The following is an 8420-nucleotide window of genomic DNA, read 5'->3' as shown; positions in this document are numbered from 1 at the left end:
TTATATATATATATATATATATATATATATAGGTCAAGCACATTGTGACTTTTTTTTTTTTTTTCAACTTCACTGTAATATCATTCCGTCATGGGAGGTTCTATTTATATCTCTAAAAACGGCTGTTGGATCTTCTTGTTTAATGGACCTCAAATTTACTTTTACAAATAACTAAAATGTTATATACACCTCCTCAATTTTCCCAGAACGCCCATAGTCCAATAAAATCAAGAAAAACATTATTCTCTGATGAAGTATAAAGTGTAGAGAAAGAGATAGCAAGAGAATCATCATCTTATTCATTGATATGAGCCCTTTATATAGGGAATTACACAATACCAATATGGTAAGGATATGAATACATAGATCTAGTCTAACTACATATCCTATTGGCATAAGGCCAAGGCACACATAAAAAATATCTAGAAAGATACAGAATATCCTAGAACACTCCCCCTTGTGCCGCTCTGATATGCCGATGGTGCTGATCTGTTGCCTCGTTAAAAACCTCGTCAAGTCACAAAAACCATGTGGGAGAAAAACTGAACCTTGATCGTAGGAGAAAAAGAGTACAACGCACCATTCACATTTGATAGTGACATGTATGTATGTGCTAGACTCCCCCTGAAGTTTGCACCTCCCCCTGATCTTTACATCAATCATAGGGCTATTCCTGATTTTTACTAATCACGGAAATTTCAACAACTTAGCATGTCAATGCTCTTTAACATGTCTTCAAATGTGGCATTAGGCAATGATTAACTAAATCATGCCGTATTGTCCTCAAATGATCTTTTACACTTAGATCTTGAGGAGAAGGCCGCTTGTGAACTCAAAACATAAGTTTGTGCAGGAAATCAGATTTCCGCGCAGCATGACCTTCAGTTACTAGAACAGTCGTAACTTCCTCTAGGAAATACATATGAATGAACCGTAAACGGTTTTGGAAACTAGACTCATTTAGCTTTCCAACTGTATATTACACATGTTCTGATTCATCAGGAGCTATTCACAAAGTCCCGTCGAAGTTGACTGTTTTGCCAAAATCAGATTCTCGGACAGATTCGTCATACTTTATGAAAACGGCCATAACTCACTCAATATGATAGGTATGAACAAATGGTTGGTGTCCCTGGAAAGTAGACACATAGAACTTTCCAATGGTACCAATTTCACCATTTTCTAGTGAGTGAGATTTCTTGTAGGTCCCGTGGAAGTTGACCTACGAAACTTGGCAGATTTTGATTTCGCTATTGATGTGTCTTTCTTATGTAGGGATAGAATTAGCCTCAACCTTTCATACCATTAAGTATTGAAAAAAGAGTTACTGCCATTACATTGGCGTTACGTGGGCGCATAACTATACTTAGCTTTACAACTTTTCATAGCGAATGAGATGTCAAGTCTTTCATATTGTGTTGAGTACATTGATGCGTCTAATTGTACTTAGATGGGAACTCCATCTCTTAACACATATTTGTCATCATGCTTTAGACAAAACAACGGATCTCTCTTTAGAGTAAAGACTTTGACTAATCATGGGAGTATATGTAGGCCTCACTTTCGTTAGAGCACCTAAGCCGATTGATGAAAAATCATCATCAATACAGTCATCGAGTGTCTTATCGAGACCGTGTCTTCCCAAGATCTTTTTCTTCGGATGTTGATACATATTGGCATCTCTTGATCCATCAAGAGTCCATGTAAATCTTGAATGAACACGCAAATGCATAATTCACCATATCCCTTCCAAATCAAGTGGAGTCCATGTGCGTTTCAATACATTTAGCAAACACATGCTCCTGTGGTCTGGAGCCACTTGATTTGGATGAATGAAGTCTGTTCAAGACCTTCATGCATATCTCTGATCCCGTAGAGATGTTATTACGATCACATTCATAGGCTGCTTGTTCAGTTATTCGGAAACTACCAAACTGACAAAGTAGTGGAGTTCAATGACATCCATTACGAAAGCATATCTTATCGTAGTCGATCTCAGTGCGTGTTAGTGAGATACCTTGCGTCATAAGGTGAGTCTAAGCTCTTGTTCTCACTACGTTATCTAACAAAGGCATAGTTGATAGGGTTTAGCTTGCGGTGTCGGCATCACCTGCCCAAGGACCTATCTCTTTGTTATGCTGGATCACATCTTTCCATTAGGCCAATCAACTAAGTTGATATCCATCAACGAAGGGTGGTTCGATAGTAGACTCATTATCCCACGTCCTCATGTACACTAGTGTAATACGTGTAGAGATCTCTATATGGATTGGATTTGACGTTGAGGCGTCCCCCAACGATAATCACAATTCAGACTTCATGAGACGGATTTGAGTATCACTGATCAATGGATCAGGTTGTGCCAAGCTCGTTTTCTTTCTAGTGCGAGAAAGTATCGAACCTAAAGGTCTCCTTCCTTTTAGGGAGCCACACGGCTTTGTGACACCAATTTTGCCACTATATGGCGTCACTATATCACCATCCATGGTGATGGCGTCAAGACCAACACCTTTTGGTCGCGCCATGTCCTTTGAAAAGGACATCAATCCTTACAGACATATTTGCTGCATGTGATCTCGTCACTTTAACACTTTAAGCATTTGGGATCAAGATGAGACTTAGTGGGGACAAACCACGACAATTCACGTCGTTCCACTTGAACACTTGTGCTCTTATCTCCCCCTAACGGCGAGAATATTGTCTCATCAAAGTGACAATCCGCAATATAGCGGTGAAAGAGATCGTCTGACAAGGTTTCTACATATGCGGATTATAGGTGGAGATTCATATCCAACCTAAATACTTATTCATCTCAAATGACCCATCATTGTCCTTCAGTGGCAGTGCGATTTGACACCTAGAATAAATATCTAGCTGAGCTCAAGGATTGGAGATCCGTTTCAATCTTGTTTGAGCTCAAGGATTGCAATCCTGGTACACAGTCACGAGCTGTAGTACAAAAATATTCAATGATGGTGAGTTGTAGATGAATAGTAAAGCTGCATGCAAATATTGTATAGCCCCAAGACGCAATAGAAAGATTGGTGCGCATCAATAATGTTCGAGCGACAAGCTAAAGTTGCTTAGTCGTAGCCTCGGTGAGACCGTATTGCGTGTGAACATGGGGTACAGGACACTTCAACTTACATCCCGATAAACTTCTTTAAAGAATGGGTAGTGAGCCCGTAGAAGTATAAGCAACATAAGCAGTAGATAATAGTGTAACACATGACCAGTGTGTTAACACTTCAACCAACACCATAAAACATAAAAGATGTTCGCAAGTTGGTTGTATCTATCTACATAATTTTATGTAAGAATAGAATGTTCACTTTTGTGTTATTTAGCGTAGGAGGGTCTCACTCCTAATTTAGCTAAATAATAGGCTTTCAAAACGAGTAATAAGCATTGCAGGGGGCCAATGCGACATCGAGGAAAGGCTGGTGCACCTCAGTTGCTTGAGGAATTGACCGGACGGCCTCCGGGAAGTTGGAGCCTTGTTCGGGTGACGTCAATGTCCCCCGGGTCACCACCATGCTTCATGGTGATGCTAGATCTCGAATGTCTTTGTTTTGAGCGGAAGAATGGATGTCCATGAGAATTTCTCAAAATTTGGACCATTATATCTCTTCTAGGATGACCTTAATTGGTTAAAACCAAAGCCTATATGAGTCAGTGTCCCAAATATCATGTTTGGTGACAACATGAGATTCGATATTCGAATCATATTCGAATCATAGTGACATACAGTCCACTAGATTGACTCATGAATTTCTCCAAGATGCACTTCAGTCCGCATTCATGAGAAGGTATACACAAAAGAATTCTTGTTCATTCTCACAATGTGTTTTCAAATGAAAACTATTAGCAGGAATGTCTTTAGAGCTCAATATGGTTCGATTGCCTCTCAATGCATAGAGGGTATCTGTGACATTGATCATGGTTCCATGAGGCATCAAGATTTAAGCTAAACCGCGTCCTTGAATGACCGGTATGATTCAATCATTGTAGTCACAGAAGATTTACAAAGACACAAAATCCAAAGATAGTTGCCGGTTCCTTAGAATGTTATGGATAGTTCCACTATCTGCGAAGCACTCAATGTCTCGATGAGACATATCTACAAGAAGGAGTAGATAGGCTAGTTAATAGTTCCACTTGAACTATTTAGAAGGATTGAAAGAAGCTACGAAAAGCTGCAATCCCGAGAGTGCATAAAAATTTCCGCGCAGAATGACTTTTGCGCACTAAAACAGCCATAACTTCCTTGTTAAAATAGATATAGATGAACCGCGAAAAGTTCTGAAAACTAGACTCATAGAGCTTTCCAATGATATAAAGCTTATTGTCTGGTTCGTCCGGAGCTGTTCACAAAACGCAAACGAAGTTGACTGTCCAGAAGGGACAGATTGCTGTTTTTCGCAGAATTGGCATGTGCGAAGCTGTGAAGCTTGCAAGTGGCGTGTAGGATTTTGCCTTAGCCACAAGTGACGTGTGTATGATCAAAACAAAGTCCTTTCGGTCATTCTAAGGTCGTAAACTCCATGACTAGTTAGCAAAATCTCCCTGACATGAACATAAACTAACTCAGAGGACCTAGAGGATTAGATCATGATGATAATTTTCCGGTTTTTGATAAGTCTTCAACATCTTTTGCAAGACGGCAATTGGTTTAATAGCGTAGGGGGATCCAAAATCAAAAGCTTTCGGTAACTCCAAGTCAGTATGACCAGGCATGTCCGTGGAGGGTCGGTAGTGCGAGGCACACTTGAAACCACTATCTCCTTAATTTCGGGCAATTCTAAGACATCACACTGAGCTTGGATGAGCCTAGTTGAACAATTGATGATGAAAAATCTGCTATAGGGTAGAAGACTTAACCGGAAACACGTTAGCGATCCTACTTAAGGATGCAAGGGCGTGCGTCATCTCCACTTGGAAGAGACCAAAACTGCACAATCTAACCATGTAGATTGTAAATATGCCATGCTTCTAAGGACGATGTAAAAATGTAAATCTTGTTTGTAAATCAATACGAACCATAAGAGGAGAATAGTTTTATAACTTCGAAAAAATTCTCAAGGCATTCGTTATTGCTAATGTGAGTACATCAAGGTCTCAACGCCTTAGTACATATAGCTTGGAACGAAAATCAATGTCTAGTCGATGACGTCAAAGTCATGGGTAGCTAGAGCAGGATCCGAATCTTTGAAATTCGCGATCATGAGGATGATGTTCTTGTCCTCATATTGATTTTCTATACCTTTTTGTATGCATTCACAATTTGAAGGAGCTTGACAATCTTGAACCAGTGATCCGAAGATCCACAATGGTTGCGTTGTCATGAGCTGACGTGAGTAGTTTTGACAAAATGGTGTCTAGACCGGGAGTGTTGCTATTAGAGCCGGTGACACCTCCCCCTCTTTTCTAGACATCGGCACGACGTTTTCTGCCGTTGTCATGACCCATATTGTTGTTCCCACATTTAGGGGATAATCCTAAATAAATTTATCACATTAGCGTATATATACAATTCCCGTTTGTATGATCAAAATCAAGTCTCGTTGGTAATTCCAAACCAACTTGGAGGACCTAGAGAACTTGATGATGATCGAATCCGCTAAAGGTTATGGATCATGATGCCACAAATGATCATCGACAATATGTAGTCAATTAAGGCGGTAAGTAATCCACTTGACTAATAACTCAACAAGTAGAGTTATATGGACGTTTCAAGAAACGCTCCATGAGTGCATTCCATAGTACTTTGTGGTCATTACTTTTTACACAGATTGCCATTGAAGGCTTGTCGATGTGGCGCGTCAAAGACTTTGAGCGCATGAGATGTGAAATCTCGGCATCTAGGCTTGTTAGCCTGGGGGTCAAAATATGTTGTTTAATCCTTTCCAGTGAAATGTTCCACAGATACCAAGCGAAGATTCGTCTTAGGTATCGAGTACGTCAAAACTCAATGAGCAGAATGTTACGTTGCTCTTGCATACAAAACCAAGCTGTTATGAGACTCGATAGAGGTCACAAACAATGCTTTTAATGGTTTGTCCTTCGGATTGATCATACACAATCCGGAAAAAGTCGCGAATTGATCAAACACAATTCGGAAAAGGCCTCGGATTGATCAAACACAATCCGGAGAAAGGTTGGGGTTGATCATACACAACCTGGACAAGGAAGCAAGAGTGATCAAATACACTCTTGACCCGCGAATAAAATTCCGGGATTTTTGGTACCTGCACACACAAAATCCCAAGCATAGAATGGAGATAGAGAAGGGCGGAAAAGATTTTATCCTCCCCGAGTTATTGAACTTGGAAAAGTTTAAGGTTTCAAAACATACCTTTCTGGTTTCCTTGGAAGACGACCAATCTTGAAATCTTTGGTTTCTAGAGGCTGCCGAGAGGAGAAATAACGTTTCGCCTACTTATACTTCGAATTTGGGGCTGAAAATTTGACAGAATGAGCAGCTCTGGATGGGGAAGCTGCTGTCAAAATTTCAGGTTGATCGGAGCAAGGGAAGGTGGTGAACCGGTGGTCGGTAGCGGCGGCGGTCTGGAATCTTCTAGCGGCCGGTTCGAAGACTTTCCGGCCGGTTCTCAGGGTGAGGCCGGCGGCGTTGGATCCAGGACGGAGAGAGCTTTCTGGGGATATAAAACTCCGGCAGAGGGCAGTCGGAATTTTGGTCGGAAATCAGGAAAAACAAGGCTGTCAGATTTTAGGGTTTGGAAAACAAATGGTGGGCTATTGGCTCTAGGGTTATAACAAAGTGCATGATAACGTGATGAAATATAAAGTGTAGAGAAAGAGATAGCAAGAGAATCATCATCTTATTCATTGATATGAGCCCTTTATATAGGGAATTACACAATACCAATATGGTAAGGATATGAATACATAGAATTAGTCTAACTACATATCCTATTGGCATAAGGCCAATGCACACATAAAGAATATCTAGAAAGATACAGAATATCCTAGAACATTCTCTTAAAATTATCAAAAAGAGTCCATGTATATATACTCAAGCTCTATATATAACAACCCATTAATTTACTTTCTTATAAAATTATCAAGTTCTTATAACGAAATCCAAAACTCAAGATTTGTCTTTTGCCGCTATATCATAAAGCTATTTCTATTAGGGAGAAGAGATTGTCAGTATACACTTTTCTTTTGAATAAAGAAAATTTACGAGTGTTTAGTATACACAAAGAAAAAAACAACTTCAAAATCTTTGTAGTAATAGGACGGGCAAACTCTGCTTAGTCGACAACAAGTTTCCTTCTTATTGAAACAATTACAATAATACATTTGTGAATTCATACAAAAAAAGAAACAAAAAAAAAAAAAAAAAAAAACAAGAAACTCATACATTGTGCATATACTCCAAAACAATGTCACTATCTTCCATGGAGTTCGACGTATCTGTTAGTGTTTATGTTGGAAAAGAATTTTTTCTTCTAGATGAAGACTACTGTAATGAAAGAAAAAGAGGATTATTATTATTTTTTACGCTTATGTGTCTTCATTAGTAATTTCAAATGAGTTGACATAATCAACTGGTAGGTTTGTTGTCATCGTCGTATATTTATTTTCATTAAATTATAAGTTTGGTTTAATTAGTTGTAAAATGAGTATAATATACACATCTCTATACGTAGACAACCCCAAACCGGTTACCATATTTCTTAAAATTCAAGAACCGATGATCGAAAATATTTAAAAATACATTGTATAGCAAACAGTCCAATACCTTGAATTTTCCTATATAAAATACGTCCTACATTGCACTTCCGTACAAGACGCTGTTGTACAGTTTTCCAGTTGTTATATATCAGTTAAAGTACTGATACCCAAGATACAAATTAAAGAAGAAAAAAAAGAACAATTCTATTTTCTAGTTATAAGGAGCTTGGTTAGATTCATGTGTATTAATATACATTGCAGCTATGGTAGTGTAGGATGTAAGTTTAGGCCATGCATATCTGAGATCAGATCGAGATAACTAGTTATTTATCCCAAATTCCCAATGTTCAGATGAGTTGATGGAGTTCCTTTATTTATTTTACTTTTCACAAACTGTATGTATTTTTCTCCATATTTACCAAAATTAAGGCAGTAAACTTCAAAAGCAGTTTCAGTTTGCATCCGGACAATACTGGAGACTCCATCCTCTCGCCACATATATCCCATGCACTTTGTATCTTCTTCTTCACCAAAGCCACCTGCCTCAGACCACAGAAATGAGGTGTAAACCCTTCAAACCTTCACACCATGCAAACAGAAAGATGGCTGAAGATGCCTTATACACATGCAACCCCTTCCTCAACGTACGTGTCCCTCCCTTACCTCTTTCGCTACCCTATAAATCCCAACCCCTCTCCACTCTCTTCCTCACCCAAGTA

The sequence above is a fragment of the Fragaria vesca genome, linkage group LG2, assembly GCF_000184155.1.
Source record: "Fragaria vesca subsp. vesca linkage group LG2, FraVesHawaii_1.0, whole genome shotgun sequence".
Taxonomy (NCBI): Eukaryota; Viridiplantae; Streptophyta; class Magnoliopsida; order Rosales; family Rosaceae; genus Fragaria; species Fragaria vesca.
Note: the sequence above shows the minus strand (reverse complement) of the source record.